General features: G+C 42.4%; 1 protein-coding gene across 3 annotated transcripts in view; it reads right to left on the bottom strand.

The window, feature by feature from the left end:
• Positions 1–19,980, bottom strand: part of MAF (MAF bZIP transcription factor) — a 162,787-nt gene that overhangs the window by 105,058 nt on the left and 37,749 nt on the right. For 2 of the 3 annotated variants that reach the window (XR_011904947.1, XM_072346079.1), the window contains one exon: positions 1,651–3,037. The exons of the other annotated variant lie outside the window; for it this stretch is intronic. The gene's annotated coding sequence lies outside the window, so the exon portion shown is untranslated. Of the gene's footprint in view, positions 1–1,650; positions 3,038–19,980 lie in introns of those variants that run through there. 3 annotated transcript variants of the gene reach the window in all.

The following is a 19,980-nucleotide window of genomic DNA, read 5'->3' as shown; positions in this document are numbered from 1 at the left end:
TTGCAGGGGACTAAGACTAGATGACCTTTAACAGTCCCTTCCAACTCAAATGATTCAATAATTCTGTATTTCTATGATCTTTAAAGGAAACTCATCATCTATCACAGCAAGCTCACCTGGGCTCCATCAGCCTTCGGTGAAAGCTTGATGTCTCTGAATCGAGAGATAACTGGGAGCAGGATTTCTCCTTGCAAGTCCTCACTGCTCTGCAATGCTGAAATAAATCCTTATGGGGGAGTGATCCCTTCTGGTGCTTTTCAAAGCCTGCTCTTGAGAGTAGCAGATATATTTATATTGGAGGTGGGTTGCTAAGCACAGAAACTACTACATAGGAGCTAGGCACAACAAACCCGCTCCCCAGGTTTGACTCTGTGCTCAAATACAGCTACGTGGGTGTAGATGGCTGTGTAGCTAAATAATCGTGATAGCACATAAATCCCGAGCAGGAAATTATTTAAGGTAGCTATGGCACCTGAGAGTTTGCACTGTGAAGATGCTCAACCGGGGCTGTGCGGAAGCAATAAGGAGACTGCTGTGCTTCATCCTGAAAGGAAGACATTCTGCATGCCTGCTGGTATAGGTGAGAATCCAGGTGCTGCTCAGGAGATGGAGTGGAGATAACAGGCCACAAAGCAACCTGACTTAAAGGGGAAAAGGCCATGTCCCACCTGGTGCAGTCCCATGCCACAGACTGATCTCACTTACAGAGCGTGAGTGCTCACAAACTTATGCCAACATCACATCTTTGAATCTGCACAGTTCTGGGATTTCAGGCTATATCCAGGAGGTTGTTTTGACATATGTTCCTAGAAGATTGAACAAATGTCTTCTGCCTCATTTCATTCCCCCCTCCAAGACTGGCAAAAGAGCAGCAAAGGATCTGTATGTGCCGCATCGCTCTGTGCTTCCAGCTGGAAATTTCTTCTGGGGAAGAAACTGGCTCAAAAGAACAAGATGGAGGTAAGCCTGGGAGATCTGAGGGGATGCTGCTGCCTGCAGCTCCACGAGCTGGTCTTTGGGAAGTGTTCTCAGAGCTCACCAGTTCACCAGTGGGATGCCAATTGCCAAGTGCTGCTATCAGTTGATTAAAACACAGCCTGCCAGCTTCCTGCTTGATAAAACTAAGTACGATCTGATTGGGAATTCTCAAATCCATTACAGAATGGCTAGTCCATCACTTAAATCAGCACACATCACTTTGCTATAAATCATCAACATACTCTGTTAATATACGTGCAGCAGCTAAACCCTGACAGTCCATCAAACCACCCTCGAGTGCCAGATTCTAGGGGGTGGGAAGCGGACAGAGTTTCAAACCACAAGGGTTTCCTGTTGTTCCTTGCTTAGCTGGGTGAAGGTCATTTCCTCCCTTCACTCCTGCAGAAGGAACTCAACCCTCAGCCCTTGAAGATACATCATCAGCCCCCACAAGGAGCCCTCTCCTGCACAGCCACATCAGCTAGGCAAAGTCACGCCCTCCAAACAGAGCTGCAGTCCTGTTATTTATCTGTTCTGCATGCTGTAGCACTGCCAGTAGAAGAAAGGAGCATGCTGTCACTGCATTGAGGATAACCCACTAGCTGGTTGGGAAGCTTTGAAAAAAAACAAACAAACCACAAACAAAACACATCTCCCTTGTTGCCTCTTTTGGGGGTTTTTAATCTGCTGAGTTGGAGGTGGGTGCCCAACTCCAGATATACATCAGTGTTTGCACATCAGCTGCAATGTATTCTCGATCATCACAGTGTGATAGATGGAAGCATAACACAAAGTGCTGTGGGCCCCTTGCTATCAAAGTAACAACACAGATATACCAGAAGAGGACATGAACTACAGCAGAAAGGTGAAGTTTTAGTGCCTTAACTTCTTAGAACTTAAGAGATCTTGGGGAGGGGAGCAAAATGATGCAAAAGCTTCTAGACAGAGTGAGCAATGAAACTGGGAGGCCATTCATTATTGATCACCTGAGCAGCAGATTGTAATGAAAGGGGATGTTAGGAAGGTAATAAGTCCCAATCATAGGAATTCTCCAGTAATGCTCCAACAATACTAGGCTCAATTCCACCATTCCCCTTCTGTATCCGTTTACCTTCACTCTCTTCCATGCCCCTCATTCTGTTCTCCCTCTCCATTCTTTTACATTGCAATTATACACTCTAACATTAACTCAACGTACAGACAACATAGCATTTCTATGTAAAATGACAATACATGTTATTTTTTCTGGTGTAAAATCAGCGTAACGCCATATCTGGTCTCAACACATTTTATTTACAAGAAAACGTGTAAGCAGGAGACAAATATCTTTTGTTTGCACTGTTTCAGAAGCATAGACTACAATATTAGGGGTATTTCATACCCCCTCTTGCATTGATGAAAGTCTGGGAAGTCTCAGCAGAAGTGAGACTGGAATAGGTGGTAATAAAGCAGAGATTCACAGGCATAGTTTCTTCATTTATGCTAACACAAAGCAAAAGGACAAAAGAGGCTCCCCAAATTCTGCCCCTGAGGTCCAAATTTGAATATATATTTTTAAAGCTGGCCAAGCAACTGAAATTAAGCCTCACATAATTAAGTTCCCGTAATTTGAACGGAATGTAGTCCTGGGAAAGTTAGCAGTATGGAAAAATTATGGCAAAGCAGGTACATTGAATTTTTGGTGCCATTCCTGTCACATCAGAAGTCCACAAAGAGGAAATTTAGGGTAAGTCAAGAGTTCTCAGTCTCTGGTATGCAGACCCCAGATGTCCATGGGCTAAACCCAACAAGCAGCTGTCCGGGTGGTGTGCTCCCACCTGAAGATCTCTTTGGGCTTTCTCTAGAGGACTGTGATGCTGCCCCAAAGTCTCTGTTCCTCAAAAGCACCACTTTCTTCTTCTTGAATGTATGTAGCATTGCTCTCTGGTCCTCATACCCGCCAGCAGTCCTGGCTTACCTCCTGCTGCTGAAGAAACTTTTGGCCTCCTCATGGTGCAGATTTATAAGCAGTGTGATCTCTTCTCAGTCCAGACGTCACCACTCCAGGTCTTCTGGGAGACTAAGGTTGGAAATTGGAAAAGGGATCACAAAACGTGATAAAAGTAGAAAAAAAATAAGGAGATCAACAAGAAGGAACAGCTACAGAAGATGGAACAGTTAATGAATAGAAAGGATAATGAGCCAGAAGACTTGGTGGAAGAAGGAGGTATAGCAGTAGCAAGAACTGCCAGACACCAACAAAAAAAAGGCATTACACAAAGCATTTGATCCTCTTTGTAGAACAAGCTTCACTCCAGGGTGGTATGGGCACTCACAGTGGTTTGACAGCACTTCTCTTGCAAAGGAGTGTTACATACACCCCAGAGAACTTCACCGTAGCATGGCTTGCCCTTGGGATCAGAGCTGAATGTCCCACCAAGTTCTGATTTGCTTTTGGAGAGAGCTCCCTAGTGGATCTCCTCATGCTCCAAAAAGGCTCTGAAGCTGAACTACTGTCCCCAAAAAAGTGGAGACAACCAGAGGACTACTGTAAAACCACACTATTTCTCCAAACAAAAATAGCAGCATAATAGCTGAAGTGTAGGCAAGAGAAGCAAAGTTGCTGCCAGTAACCTTACATAGATTAAAAATATGAGGGGAAAAAAAACCCAAAAAACAACAAACACCAAAAACTAAGAAATATGCTGAAAATAACAGAAGGTTTTTGCTTTAGCTTGTTGTTTTTCTTCTTAATACTCTGCAATTTATTACTACTGTACCTTTAACAGTTCCACAAATTTAAGCTAACATCAGTGAATGGTTCTCTACGTAAAAGAGTACTGAAACACAGCTTGCCCAATGATGACCAAACTACATGGGAAGAACTACATATAATAAAACAAATGATTTATGAAGTTACTGTTTCCTAGGTTCTCACAAATAACCTTAGCTGGTGTTAATCATCCACCCTCTGCTTTGTGTTACCACCACGTAAAATAGGCTTTCTAAAGTGGCTATCGGCGGGCATAATCCCTTAGAAAGGCAGGATAGCTTCAAACAGAGAAAAGTAATTCTAGAATCTGAGCAAAACATGTGACATTGTCCTTCCATGTGCATGGGAGGGTTTCTTTTCACCATGCAGAACTGAAAGGTACCAGTGCTATTATTATCAGCTTGCATTCTGTCCTATCCCTTTGCAATGGACCAGCAGTGTCACGTTTGAGGAGGACTGCTCTCGAACAGCAGACACCTGCACCTTAATGTCTTTCTGTCTCTGAATTTATTGTTTTCCCTGAAAAAGCACTTTGATCCTTTGGTGCTTCACCATTTGTCATGCTGTACCCTTGTCAGAAGGGAATGGTGGAACTTGAGACCTCCTTGTTGGATGTTTTTAGGTGTAAGGTTCAGTTGGTTTCGTCTTAGCATACAGATGAGCTTTCTTGACCTTAACAAGTCCGCGCTTTAAATAATGCTTAAATAGCATTCTAGTGGGTCGCACGCAGTTTACTTACGGAAACTACAAGAAAACCAGGCAGCTTTTCAATTTGTACATCAAAGATAAAGAGACTTACACATAAAAGGGTGAATTATTTTGATTTGTAGTTTTCAAGCTACTACACATTCACCAACATAAATGCTCCTTCATCTCTGGTTTCTGATAGTTCATATCAGGTTCAGTGGCCCAGATTTTCAGAAGTGACAGTTCTGGATGCCAGTATTTCTCAGTGCCAACCCAAGGAGCCTTAAAGATGCCAGATATTGTTAAGATATTGCACATCTTTGGAAAACAGTGTATTATTAACCTCTCTCAAACAAGACACCCTAAAGCAATAGCATGGAAAACCATGAGAAGTGGATTTTCCAGAGGGATAAAGTTCTTTTCTTCACCACACTGTCCCTTCCACTGGGTTTCTCATTCCAGTTCACACATCATCAGCCTTTCCCCATCACCATTCAAATTCCCTACAGAGTCAAAACTGCCAGTCCTTTTCAATACTCTCAACTGATGAACATTCTATGCAACCTATAAGAAGAGCTCATTTCCTTAGCTTTATCAGCTTTTAATTTACTATCAAAGTCTTCTAAGGCTTGATTCTAGATAGCTAAAATCTAGCTATATGGTATTTGAGGGAGAGGAGGGAGGAAACCCTATCCCATTATCCGCATTATCCAGTACCCCTTGGATGCCTTCCATGTACTTGGAGGAGCAATGTCCCACTCTTAAGGCTTCACATTGCAGCCACTGCCTTTTTGGCAGAAGAAGGGTGGATGTGGCTCCCTTCAAAGTCAATCAGTGTGACTTCTTTAATCAATGTAGAAGGTCACTACTGTACCGCCATCAAATAGAGTTGGGTACAATTCTCGCTGAGTCCTAAATGTTTATGGGGGGCTCAGGTTGCAGCGGGTGCTGGAAAAGGTGTTTTCTGGTACCTCAGCACATCTTCTATCCCTAGGACCTTCATAAGTGTTTAAGAACAAATAAGAAGTATATCCAGGCCTCTGAGATACAACGAAGTATGCAAAATGAAACCCTGGATTACACAAAACAGACTTTTGTGTTTCATTAAGGCTTTGAAGATACCCCATTTTTGCTCAGAGAGATTTTTGCAAAGGCAGGTCACGTTTTGAGTAAATTTAAAATTATTTCAAATTTCACATCAGAATAATCTACAAAATTTCAGTGGGGTCACAAAACAGAAATCTGCTTTTCATGGGACTGCCGACCTGAGCAAGGCATGTGCAAAAACATTCAAAGTCAGGAAACAAAGCTTGTCCAAAGAAGACTATCAACTCAAAACGCTGAATCTTTTAAGCCAGAGAATTATTCTCCCCCTATTAAAATCATTATTGCCACAACTGGAACTGGCTCCAAAGCCCACTAAAGTCAAGGGTAACGTTTCCATTGATTTCCAAGGAGTCTGGATTGGATCCTAAATCACCTTGTCACACTGCAGCAAAACCCAACCTCACTGCAGTGAACATACCTGATTTCTTACACTGCCACTCCACCCATTTGAATGCACTGCAGGTACAGCCTGGGTTGTTTCAGTAAATAAATACTGTTTTATCAAAATCAGCAAAGCTGAATACTGCTCCTTGCTACCAAGTTAGGACAACTAATGAATGTGTCTTTTTCTTAAGAGTGTTCATCTGCTTTAATCAAATCCAAACACTAAAAATTCTTGTTCTATCAGCCTGGTATCTTCCTGCACAAGCATAGGCTGGGGCTGGCTAAAGGCATAAGAAGTGAACAAAGACCTCACACTATTTTTTCTTGGAGGTACATAGGCTTCTTTTACAGCTGAGAACAATTCAACAGAACCTGGTTAGATAATGGCTTGACAGCTTCTATGTATGGAAGAAAGAAAGAAGGGAAGAAAAAAGGCGGGATGGCAAGAAGAGAAGAAGGAAGAAAGAAGTGATGGAAAGCTTCATTTCACAAAACCCTTCTTTAACCTCTTGCTTCCTCTTAAAAAAATCATCCACCTAAAATTAAAGTCATCTCCATACACTGCTCAGATTCTTTTCTTAGGAGGTTCTGCAATGTGAATCGCCATTTGCACTAAGAAATCATTTTGAAAATAAGACACGGAGATTCTCTCTTCCCTCAGCAAATCATAACAGAAGTCTGTATCTGAGAGGAATTTCTGGGAAGAACAGAAAATCCTCTGGAGCTGGTACTGAAGTAGGTGCTAAACAAGCCTACAAGAGCATAATGAAGCAGCGATTTATTGTGTGCTATGCAACTCTCACTGCTGTGCAGTGTGTTGCAAGAACAAGCAAAAGGGAGAGGCAGCAGTCATACAACCTCCTCCTCTCATGTGTTTCTGGATTTTACCAGCTCTGTGTATGACCGTGTGACACTGAGACGTGGATGCAGCCACACTGAATTGCATCTCAGAGTTAGAGCTGCACCACCTCCCCACCTAAGAAAAGTAAGAAATAAAAAACTGTGTTTGGATACTGTGAAGATTTGCTTAAATACCAAATGTAATTTGGGTTGGATGCGTTATTGCTCTATTTGCACAAGAGGCATTTTCTCAGGAGGTGAAATCCTGTATCTTCCTAAGTCAATGGCAAAGCTTCCCATGATTTCAAAAAGAGCAGCATTCCACCCACTCCATTTAAAATGCATTAGTGACTTGTTACAGATAGGAAATTCTGCACACAAACATAAGAAAATCCTGGTCCGAAAGAATTACAATCAATTAAATGAGGAGCAGAAACACGCAACGTAACTGGTATTGCACCAATCAATTACAGCGGGCAATCAATTAATTTGCAATTAGTTGTGCTTTTTTTGCAATTTAAAATTCACTTGGTTTCTTGTAATGACTGCTGGATTGCTTGCAGTTCTGCCCAAGTTTCTCCCATGTTCTCTAATTTAATTAAAAAAATAAAAATAAAAATCACTGCAACTAAGAGCGAGTCTTCAAATGTGTTTGGTGAGTTATTTATAATAAATAAATGTGAAAAAAATTACCTGCAGACTACTTATGCTCCCCCCCTCAACACGCACACAAAAAGGCTAAATCAGTGAAATAAATTAATTGCTATGAATTATTCAGCTCTACCTGTGGCAATGAAAAATAGCAAGAGCATTAGATTTCTTCTTTGTGTACTAAGCCTCTAATTTATAGAGAATGCATATTAATAAAACACAGGATATTCATCAATATTCAAGTCACTGGCTGCCTGGCTATTTAATCTAAAATTACCAGCCAGCTCAAAACTCTTACTAGTTAATCATGCCATCTAAGCTATTCCGATATTGATGGTTAACATTAATTGCCCAACTGCCATTTATAAAATCCTCTCCTATATCTTCCTTTCGCCAAGTGAAGCCCTTCAGTTTGCTTAACTTTAGGAAGAAGCTGGAGAACGCCAGTTCATCTGGGCCATTCTACAGCCCCAATGGTTGGCTGTTATGCATGAAAAGGTGCCATCTCTCACCGTGTTTTTACATCTCTGCTGCACAAACTAACACCACAGCCAAAAATAGCTATACCTGTGGGCACAAAGAGGATATAAAGAGAAATCCTAGCTCTGCTGCAGTCAGACCTTTGACTTCCATGGCATCAGGGTTTCATCACAATCAATACACATCAATGCACCACAAAGGACTGTCCGAATTCCCTTACCACACTAGGTCTTGGATCCTTAAATCTTGTTGAAAATCGGCCTCCAACTCTCTTAATAATCACCTTAGCTAGCCAGCTAGCTCTAGATATAGGCTCAAGCTCATGAAGTTTATCATAGCAGTAAGAATTGCTGATGGAGTGGATGTCAGTATCCTAAAGCAATTTAGGCTAACGCCAACCTTGAGCCAATCTTGATATTCATCACCTACAGCTTTTCCCCATTCTTCTATCATTTTATTAACGCAATCAGATTAAAGCAAAACAAGAAGAGAAAAACTTTCAGCTGTTTTAACCAAAATATTCTGACCTTGGAGGCTAAGATCTTGCCAACATTATTTATTGAGTAAAGAAATTCCCTTACTCTGTTCCCTGGAATAGAGACACGTTTTCTGAGTTTTGTCAGTTTGTCCCCCTGGAATTCAATTCAGCAGCAATTCAGTGCTTGTTCCCTTCCATTATCTGAGTGCTGCTCGCGAGCTCTTCCTAGCTGGGTAAGACACGTGGTGGTGTTTCTCTTCCCCGATTGCTCCAGCACCAAAGCATGCTCCTGGCCTTGGGACTTATGTAAGTGTTGCCATCCACCACAGCCATGTCAATAAGAACTTGAACCTGAATGTTTGCAGAAAGCAAACACGAGAAGTGCAATAGTGGAGTCTATCCCAATCCATTTCAAAATTCTGGTAAATATTTGTGAGCAGTGTTTTGTAGCGTTCGTACAGCTCCCACTGGCAATTAAACTCAGCTTCAAAATACACGGAGGCTCTCAGTGAATTCCAAGCTGCCGAAAGGTAACAACACGCTGACAGCAGAGAGAAAATGATGACTGCAGAGTGAAACACAGCCTCGGAACAAGCAAAGACTAAATAAACTCTCAGCATACCTTGGTAATTCTTTGTGGCTCAAGCCTTGTCTGAACAGGGCTTTCACCAATGGTAGAAAACCAGGATTAAATTAAATTTAAAGATCATTCTTCTTAAAAGAATTTCTATACTGCTTTGGCTGGGCATTGTGTTTTTCTAACTAATGTTTACATAGTTTGACCAATTTTCACTTCTTTGCTTGAACCGAAACTATTAATTAAGCTATTTAAAAATTAAATTGAGTATATGCCTCCTTTGGACTGGATCTCAGGCTTCATTTAATTGTTGGTTCTCGTGCTGGGTTTGGCTACGAGAGTGTGTGAATCTGCCTCGATTTGGAAATTAAATTTACAAATACATTTCATACAGGCTACAAGATTGAGTAAAATGCCAAAGACATGCCCTGTTTTAATTGTTCGGAATATATCCCTGTGATATTAAAAACGACAACTGCAATAAACACAGGGATATGAGCCCGGCATAGCTGACTGCAGAGAACTGTGTACATCCATAAATGGCTTAGCTGGAGTTAGAGGCATAAAACAAATGTTTGATTTTGTGAGCATGAAAACATTCACACATTTCTTGTGATTTATATACTGTAATCATGCTGGATTTTCAAGTGGAAAGGGTGCCTAGAAATTACTGATAAAGGGTCATCTCTATCGTTCTATTTGCAACTAATATAATGCAAGGCTTTCTGTCTTAGGGGGGCCCAATGTGCATACCAAAGTCTGATTTAGATTTTCCCGTTGAACGGCTTTTCTGTATAGAAATCTCATGAAGACACGCTGATCCTTTAAACTTCAGTGTTGATGCTGAAATTATGCTGTGTGTCAAAATTACATCAAACAACCGCACTTATTTCCACCAGAAAAATTTGATTATTTCACTCTCATTTACATTACATTTTTTCCCAACTATAATGCTGACTTGGAAATTCCCTTAGGTCTGGACACACGAAGTACACTTTTCCAGTAGAAAGAAAGCTTTCATTATATTTCTGACTTTTTTTTTTCCTCCTTGATTTGAATGCTATAATTGGATTGGAGAGATATTTATTGCCAACTTCATGTTTTGCCAGGCTCTGCGAGCAGCATCTTTTAATTTCTCTTTTCAATGAACCTTTTGACTTGATAAAAGTGGCTCTAAGGTATTTTTACAAAAGAGGCCAACAGAGCTGGTTCATTTTAAAACCCTCTCTTTAAAGTATCTCATTTCCTTATTATTTCTTAATAGTGGCACAATCCCGCAATGTCATAAAGAATGCTGCAGTTGATTTCAGCAGGATCAGGATCACTCCTTACCATAATTAGTTCTATATTTCAAAGTATAAGAGGTCATTTTATTTTTCTTTTTTCCATCTGAGAAAACATTTTGTGTAAAAAATAATAATTATATAAATATATATTTTCAAGGCTGTCTGTCAGTATAATAATAAGTTGCGTGCATTCCAGTTGCTACAACTTATGCCTCTAATGATGTTTTCCTCTTCTCATTTACTTCAAACTTTCAATGTGAGTTTTTACAGCCGTTTACTCAGTTATCTTTAATCTTCCCTTAATATTAAGCAGAAACAGAACTGGGTAAAATCCATCTGGTTATAATGCACACCATCTATAAAGTTGTTCTGTTCATCCAAAGAGACTTTTTTTTTTTCCCAGTGGGTTCAGATGAGATGAAATTATAATATTTTGAAATATTGTTCATACTGTACAGAGATTAACACACTTGTAATTAATAATAAGTTTAAAATATTATGATGCCTCAGGAGAAATCAAAGGACCTAATGCCAATCAGCCCTACTGTCAGGGATGGGCTGAATCCCACTGCATTAATTATGCTCTGCAGCACAGCTGACTCTCTGAGCTGGGGTAGGGGGGGAAAGCTGTGCCCCAGCCCACACCAGGGAGCGAGCACACTGCTCTGATGCTCCTTTTGAGAGGCTCCTTCAGGACCTACAAGAGCAAAGGGCTGGGAGCCCATCTCACAAGGAGAAAATAGCTGAGCATTCACTCCCTGGTCACAGCCTCTCAGCAGTCCATCCTGCTGTGAAGCATCTGAATGAAATGGTCTGGGGCCAGCAACAACTTGACCCTGAGCAGCTATGGGCAGAGCAGTGTGTCTGGCCATGCCCTGGGAGCAGGAGAAAAATGCATGATTCTCCCTTGGGACCATAAGGTAAATACTAAAAATACAAAGGACAGCTTTAGCCCCACAAAGAGCACAACCATGTTCTGTGAGCAGTCCCTATAGAACCGGTGTGGGGCTGTTGAGCAGAATGGAAAAACTCTGCCATCCCACGGGGGTGCCAGGACATGGAAGTTAAGGACGCGGACAAGCTGCTGTAAAGGCATGGGGCCTATTTTGGGATGCTGCCTATGCCAGGTATTCCATTGATGGCACTGATGCAACCCCAGGACACGCGGGGGTCATTCATGCACTTGCTCAGCATGGGCTGAAGCAGCAGGGAGGTGCGCAGCCCATGGACAAGGCTCACCATGCAATGCCCAGCACCCTCACGCTGCCCACAAATGAGGGTGCAGAGGGGACCCGCTGCCTCCCGCAGGCTCTGCGGAGCGACAAGGGCACTGCTGTCAGCACTCTGCAGGAACAAGCAGAGTGACATATGCTAACACGCTGTTAAACATAACACAGCCGTGTTTAAAAATACGCAAGCTAGTCGGATCAAATGCATTTTTAAACACGCCTGCTTTTTCTTTTCTTTTTTTTTCTTTTTTTTTTTTCTCCTCCTTTCCTATCCAAAAAGGAAGAGGTTTTGGTTAACATGCGCTAGTAAAAACATTTTTGAGCATGGTAGAAACAAGAGGTATAGGGTTGGGGTAAGTGTCCTTTGGACAAATAGCAGCTGCAGGGAGAGCTCACTTAAAAGACAGGTTTGCACTGATAATGTTAATTTGTTTGCATTGTCCAGTGTGCAGGATTTCACCACAAACAGAGCAAAATGCTTACGCGCAGCATAACACCCATGTAATCCATCCACAGCATTTATAAATTCGGCCCTAAGGCGCTACAGCAATAAACACCCTTGTTATGTAATACGATAATAACAACTCCCCAAAAGTGTTACAACTCTTCCTGTCAATACAGGTATCTCTTTAATGTCATGTTAAAATTGAGAGCAGAATTAAAACCGCAGTGCAGTTTTGTGCCTTTGGTGATAGTTCTAATATATGTCCAGGGAGAGGACAAATCCTTTCAACTGAAAGGAAGCCAGTTTCTGACTCCGTCCCACGTTCCCTTTCTCTCTGCAAATTGCTGCTGCTGGAAAACACGCCAACCTTTTCCCTTTGCATGCTCTCCTGCTGCTGGCTGCTCCTCCAGCTCTGTTCAGCTCAAGGGTTCATCATCTACAACAGCTCTTTAGTTCCAGTCTGAAGCCATGATACAATCACTTCCAGCAAGGCTTGTTGCTGCATCAAAGGTCAGTGAGTGTGGTTTTTGGCCAGTGGATAAAAACAAGTGTAAGAGAACAAGGGGAGACAAAAGGCTTTGCCTCCATGCAAATGGAACGTGGAATCGCAAATGGAAAAAGGAATAGCAAAATCTAGGTCAGTGAAAAGCTTACTTGTGTGAAGAGACAATGAGTAGAATTGCCTCTAAATATAACAAATACTTAGTCAGGTTTTCACAGAAATTGCTGAAGGTTCTTTAAACACTACTCCAGGGGCCTGATTTGTAAATCTACATGCCCGAATGTCATGGTGCACAGTAAAATGGAGGCATAAAAATGAAACCATACATCAAACTCCCAGCAATGCAAGTACACAAATACATGCTCTCACTGACTGCAGAATCCTATAATGGCTTGGGTTGGAAAGGACCTCAACGATCATCCAATTCCAAGCCCCTGCAGTGAGAGCAGAGTTGTCAACCACATAAAGAAACCTTAGAGCAAGACTCTTGCTACCACTTTGCCCAGCTCTAAGCCCTGAGTTCAGGCTGCCTGGCCCCTGCCAATGAGCCACTGCTATGGAGCATAAGCTGTGATGTGTTGAGCCCAGTGCCATGCCCCAGCACTCCTGCAGGATACAGAGAGGAAAGGAGGGCTGAGGTTTGAGCTCAGAGCAGACTCAACATGTGCTCTCAGTGGTTACCGGGCAGAGAAAGGAGAAAAGCAAAAAGGGAAAGGCCAAGCTGAATGGTTATACCATTGTCCTGCCGTTTCCATGCTGAGCATAAGAGGAGGTCAGAGGGCTGCCCTGACCACCTGTGACAAAGAGAAGGAAATGTTCCTGGTGAAGGAATCCTGTGAAAATCTGTAAGGTCCTCCACACATGCTCTGCTTGTCCCCATGGGAGGTAGGATCAGATTTTAAAGAGAGCAAGCCATGGAAAAACCTGGCTTACAAACCTCCTTGTCTGAAGCTCCACAAATTCTTTCCGCCATTGCGGCATAGCACCTTATGTGCTAGGTGGAAGGGTAAGCTATTGGGTGTTGAATTACCAAGGGGAAAAAACATCTCAAATTCCTTTCTATTTATACTCACAACTTTTCCAAATCATTATACACAAATCCCCTCGCCTCAGCTGAACTGCTCACGGGTTATGGGGCCAAGAAACAGGAGGAGCCTCCATAGCTTGCGCTAAGCCTTTCAGAAACTTGGAGAAAGCTCCCAAAAATGAAAGCAGTGAAAATTACCATGCAAGGCAGAGAAGATTTAACTTCTACAGTCCTCTGTGGGCATGGAATTAATATGCAAGACAATGGAATACTGCTTTCATAACAGCGAGCATTGGTTGCTTACTTGTGAGACGTTTTCTGGGGCTACCTTCATTGGTAATGGGTGCAAAGAGAGAAAAATTGACAAAAGCACGCCGTGTTTTGGGGTATTTGAGAAAAAAAAATTAAAAAAAAAATCTATTCTGGTAGCCCTGACACTAGGCTGGGACTTGTTAAGTTGTGAACTTGTTAAGTTCATGCTCCACCAACAGCTTCCTGCATGACAAGGAACCAAAGCCTATTTCTGCTGGTATAAATCCTCCTTGACTTCAGCAGACACCAAGACCTTCGTGTTTCTGCTTCTTACCCCTAAAGCCATTGGACAGCTGCCACGCAAGCCCCACTGAGAACCTTACAGAGTGGCTCTACTGCAGCAGGCAGAGGAGCTCTACATCTGGTACTCGTAGTCAGAGATATATATTTGGGATGGCTCGAAACCATAGGTAATCAATATTTTGTTCTCATTCCATCTCAGTCCCAACGAGGCAGGTGGATACTCATCAGATTTTAGTTTACTTGACATCACCTCTGGTGCTTCTTTGTTTCATCCATGTTGGGTTTATGTTTTTAGCCTAACTGGTGGATTAAACCAGGGACATCCATTTTCACTTCTTTTTCTGGTCTATTTTCATTTAATGGTTTTCAAGTTTCAGCAAAGTGCTCTCATTCTTGGATTTCCAACACTGAACTGGGCAATACAGACATTAAAGTAAGAAATATGCTAATTGGACTTTATAATAAATGTAAAAGTTATGAGAAGTCTCTAATCATATGAGATTTGGAAGCTCCCTTTGCTGCCCTAATTAAGAACCTCAGCCCTCTATTATCACGCACCAGGCTCACCAGTGCAGCCACAAGCAAGGACAAAGGGCCCCATGGGCTCCTCCAGAGGGTGAACCCTTAAAGGAGCAAATTGCACATCTCAAATAAGGACTGTATACCTTGACTGCACTCTGTTTGGTTTACCCACACCCAAGTGCTTTTTAAACCTGGGCTGCTGAGTGATCCAAAAAGTGCCCTAGCCAACATGCTCTCAGATTTCCAACCAATATCCCTTTAAAATAGAACAGTTGATGTTTCATCCACATTAACAAAGTAAATATAATGTTACTCAAGGTCCGGTGCCTTTTGTGTCGACCTGCAGCAGTATTTCCCTGCTAGCAAAAAGCAGGCTGGAGTTGGTGACATAACACCAAATATACAGATGGGAACACACTATAATTAGCAAGGGAATGTCATTCCTGCCATCTTTGCTTCGTTTGTAACTGCGCCTGTAAGCTCTGGGGAATGGTGTGTATTTCACACAGTCTGCACACAAGTGAGGATTGCCAACTGTCCCAGTTCTGGTGGAATACCCGGGGTGCCCTGCCTGCGGCTGCTGGGAATGCCAGCAGCGCTGATGGATGGCAATGCCCGTGGGCTGGCATGGCTCTATGTGGCAGCAGTAACCCAGCTCCCTCTACAGCGCTGTGCTCCCACACAGAGCAATGCTGACACTACCCATTGCCCCTCCACGCACACCCAACACCATCCTTTTGCCCATCACTGAGCCAAATGCACAGCCTGGAGCTAACAGCAGAGGCCAAGAACTGTGCCACCCTTCCCACTTCTCTTGCTCCCTGCAAAGGAAGGTGGTGGAGTCACCATTCTTGGAGGCGTTCAAGAAAAGGGCAGATGTCACACAGAGTGACATGGTCTAGAGTGATCACAGGCATGGGCTGATGATTGAACCAGATGAGATTAGTGTTCTTTCCAACCCACAGAGCCCTTGCCTCTGAAGATCTCAAAGCAGGGTAGGAATATTTAATTGCACAGAATTTTGTTTAAACTCCACGGAATTTAAGCAGAACAGATACTTGTGATCATCTCATCACAAATAATAACAATAATTTCCCTATGTATTTCTTGCACAAATTCTTGAGTCTTGAGTTACAGTAGAGAATTAAGCACTTGACTAACAAAACTTTACATGATGGCGGACATCCCACATCCCTCAATTTTTCCTTCTCTTTGCCATAAAAAGAAGAAAAATCCATCTCCACAAACCCTTCTGCAATATCACCACACTGATTGCACTGGTCTGGAGAAGCCATGACTTTCCAAAGGTTACACAATGCCTGAGCATGCATTTTGCCAGTGCTATTTGAAGCTCATTTAAGCTCAGGCTGCTGCTGAAATACCCTTCTGTTGTGTCTCCACCTATATCCTTCAGTGTCACTCTGCCTGCTCAGGGCACTGATCCGGCCCAGCTTTGGTACTCCTCACATGGGTTCCTCTTATGGAGGAACAGGGCAGCTCTCAACACACCCAGGAGCTTTGCTCACAGCTTTCCTTAGGATATCCCCATAAATTTGACAGATTGCCTTGAGATCCCAGGAGAAATGGCACTGTTCAAGAACAAGGCTTAATTATGATTGTTATGATATAGTTGTGCCACTAATTCCCACTAAGAACTGCAAATTGCTCCCATCACACCCTTCCACCTCCCACGTCTGTCAGTGCCAACAAACAATTAATTCCCCACCCAAAATATATTAAACACGCATGAAATCAAAGACTCATTAAGGCTGGAAAAGATCACTAAGATCTTTAAGCCCAACCATCAACCCATCACCACCACAGTGACTCCATCACCTCCTTGGGCAGCCTGTTTCAATATCTTACCATCCTTTCCAAGGAGAGATTTTTCCTAACATCCAACCTGATCTGGATATTCACAGGGCACCCACGTGCAGATTTCAGTTTCCCTCAAATACATTTGTGATCTGAATGCATCAAGTGATGCATTTCCATATGATTTTTTTTTCCTAGCAGCTTGACAGAACCTATTCAAAATTCAAGTTGCAAATGGCCAAATGAATCTTGTAACATCTCTCCCGTGTCAGTGATCAACCAGATTCTTCCATCATGTACAAAGTTAAAATTCATATTTCCATAAAGCCTGCATAGTTGTCTTTAGAAATCATTCTGAATGATTTTTTTCTTCTTCTTTTCATTCTTTCCCCCCCCTCTCCAGTTAAATTTAGTCATCCTGAAATCCACAGGAAGCAATCTCAGGCGGAGCGCAGAAGGCTGAGCTCATTGAAAACCTCAAGTGAATTAAAATACTTCAGAAATACCTTGCATTTGTGCCCTGGAATAAACAGGAGCCACCAGAAATGCCTTCTCCTGTTCTCAGCCAAGCAACAACTGCAGCATCCCACAGCCTTGAGGTTAACAAAAACTATGCCGCAAGGGCTAAGGGATGAACTCAGCCCCAGGGGAACTGCTTAGGGGACATCTGAAGGGCAGTTCAATACCCCACCTACAAAAATGATCCACTGCACTGTCAGCTTAGCAACCCAAGCAAGAAGCTCTGAGACCTATTCATATAAAGCTGAGCCTGAAAAAATTATGAGTTGTGATGAAATTAAAGACATCCAAATTTTTAGCCATTCTCCGCTGATAAAGGCTCTATTATTACCATTTACAAAGGGGAAACACAGCCAATTATAAGCTACTTCTGGCACATGCCAGGCCTCCAGTAGAAGATAAGCCAACACAGCAGAGCTTGCAGCTGGAAGCCCAGAAACCTGAAAATGAGCTGACTCATGGAAATAACCCCATATAAAATATCGGATGGTTATTTTTCTCTGCCTCATTTCTGTGTGTCTTAGGGATGATATATGAATTGCCTTATTTACTTTGTCCCATAAAACTTAATGTTTTTTTATTAATGTGCTGCCAGCTCCAGGAGCGGTTGGAGGGAGGAGGGCAGGGGCAGAGCAGCTCTGGTGCAGGGCACTAGGAGGGCTTTGCACAAGTGATGCTGCACACTTAAGAGCACAGCAGTGCTCCCAGTCCTCAATCTGCTCTGATTTCACAAAACAAGGAAGCTGCCTCCACAAGTTTTAAGCTGGGGAAAACGAGCTTCAAACTGGGGTTTGGGAATGTATACCTCTGCTCATCACATCAGGCAGTTCAGGGCTGTGACACACCAGCCTCAAGTTTTTCCTGCAAAATGCAACGATTTTCTGGGGAAAAGAAGACTCAGATGAGACCTTATTTCTCTCTCTCAAAGGAGGTTGTGGTGAGGTAGGGGGCTGGCTTTTTCTCTCAGGAACCAGTGACAGGATGAGAGGGAATGGGCTTTGGTTGCAGGGGAAGTTCAGGTTGAATATTAGGAGTAATGTTTTGTCAGAAAGAACAGTCAGGTATTGGGACAAGGCTGCCCAGAGAGGTGGTGGAGTCCCTGGAGGTGTTCAAGAAATATACATATGTGGCACTAAGTGACATGGTTAGTGGTGGAGATGGGATGGACTAGATGATATTAGTGGTCTTTTCCAACCTTAACGATTCTGTGATTCTCTTCCATGATTCACTTCAGCTGCCCATCCCCTTCCAAACCCCCTGGCAAGGTGCTCACAGGTTGTTGGGAGACAACACACAGGAGGGTGGGATGGTACATGTTTCCAAGGAAATGAAATAAGGATACAAACCTGTCCTCCCCACATTATACCACACTGTCAAATCAGGGATGGTGAACACTCATCATGAATACAATTAAACACAATGGCCTCGTATAACAGTCTATTTTTATCCTCTCCTCACCTGAACTAACAGCAGGAAGAACCAAAATTCATGGGGAAGATCCATGCTGGGAGTAAATAGGTGGTTTTGCCACCCACCAGCTTGAAACACACTGGGACAGATGTCAGTAAGACAACCTCCCCTGGAAACTACTGTCCACAAAAGAGATGCTTGGGAAGCTTATCCCTGGGAATGCCATAGCCAACAAGCACGAGGGCACAGACTGGAAGCACACTTCCATTTTACTGGGGAGAAAGGAAGGAGCTTTGCAGTGTTGTACCAGCTGCTGGCTGCAGTGGTGGTGGGGTAGGTAATTAAGAAGGACATCATGTAACAGATAAATGCAGGTTAGTAAGTACTCATTACTTGATATATAGTATATCATCTATTATTAGAGGCTAATAATTCTCTAACCTATTCATGTTACTCTTTTGTCCGTGTTGCTGGCCATTTGGCACACTCTAAATTTCTCAACATAAAATTTACTAGATGTTACAACTCATATCTAAAACTGAATTTCTGTGCATTTCACCGCAGTATATCATGCAGCTATGTAAAAGCACAACACTAAATCCTTTGCAAAAGGAAGAACGAGCCAACAAAACTCAATGTTTTCACTTTACTGCCAGAAAGAAAAAAAAAAAAAAAAAGGTATATTGCATATTTTTATTAGTTGTAATTTTAACATTTACATCCATCTTTAGAATTCTGAGTTCTAAAGATGTTTAGCTGTATTTTACTCAGAACTCAACAGTGCACTTTCTGCCGGATATTTTTATTCTTTTGGATATAGCCTGTATTTTAAATACATTTATACATACATTTAAATACATTTTCAAAACGCATTTTAAAGGGAAACCAAGAGGAAGTGCCATCGTGTTTAATTACAGGGAGCAAAATCCTCAAGTCATGTAAATCATCGTTTCACAATCTGCTCCACACTGTCCTCATTTGGAAATTGCACCATAGCAAACAGAGCTGAACTTATAAAGGATTCTTTACACATTTACAACACTCGTGTAACTTGGAGTGTCAATCTCCATCAGCTGTCCTAGATCACTCCGAAGTACAATCATAGAACTCATTTATTAGGAACTTCTACTTGGTGGCTGGGTGCTACAACCAGATGCCCAGGGAGGTGGTGCAGTCACTGTACCTGGAGATGTGGTTTAGTGAGCAATATTGGTGGTAGGTGGACGGGTGGACTAAATGACCTTGAAGGTCTTTTCCAACCTTAGTTATTCTACTTTGGTTCTTTAATACCACTGATACTTGAATTGTTTTTTCCATTTTAAATTACTTTGTTTTACTTTGTTATTTCACATTATTTTATTTTACAAGTCCAAAACCTCAAGCTGAAATCTACGAGGAGCCAAGCCACTCGATGCAACCCTCTCCATAAGGTTTAGAAGTCATGATAAATAAAACCACATGGGATGAGGCAATGGCAGTGTTTGCCTGCAGATCTCTGCTGATGAGCAACTACACGACTCCACTGATAAGGGCTTACAGCTAGAAAGCAGAGTAGCCAACCAAAAATGAAACCAGATCTTTGCCTCTGCCCTCTGCAAACTGTTTCTCAGTGCAACATTCTTCTGAGAGACAGAAAGCACTCGCTGAGGGTTAGCAGCCCTCATGCTTTCCATCAGCCCAGAGATGCTGCCAGCAAGCAAAAGTCACTGCAGCACTGGGGGAGGACAAAGTCTGCA

Source organism: Excalfactoria chinensis, chromosome 11 (genome assembly GCF_039878825.1).
Source record: "Excalfactoria chinensis isolate bCotChi1 chromosome 11, bCotChi1.hap2, whole genome shotgun sequence".
Taxonomy (NCBI): domain Eukaryota; kingdom Metazoa; phylum Chordata; class Aves; order Galliformes; family Phasianidae; genus Excalfactoria; species Excalfactoria chinensis.
Note: the sequence above shows the minus strand (reverse complement) of the source record. Positions and strands in the feature narration are given on the sequence as shown.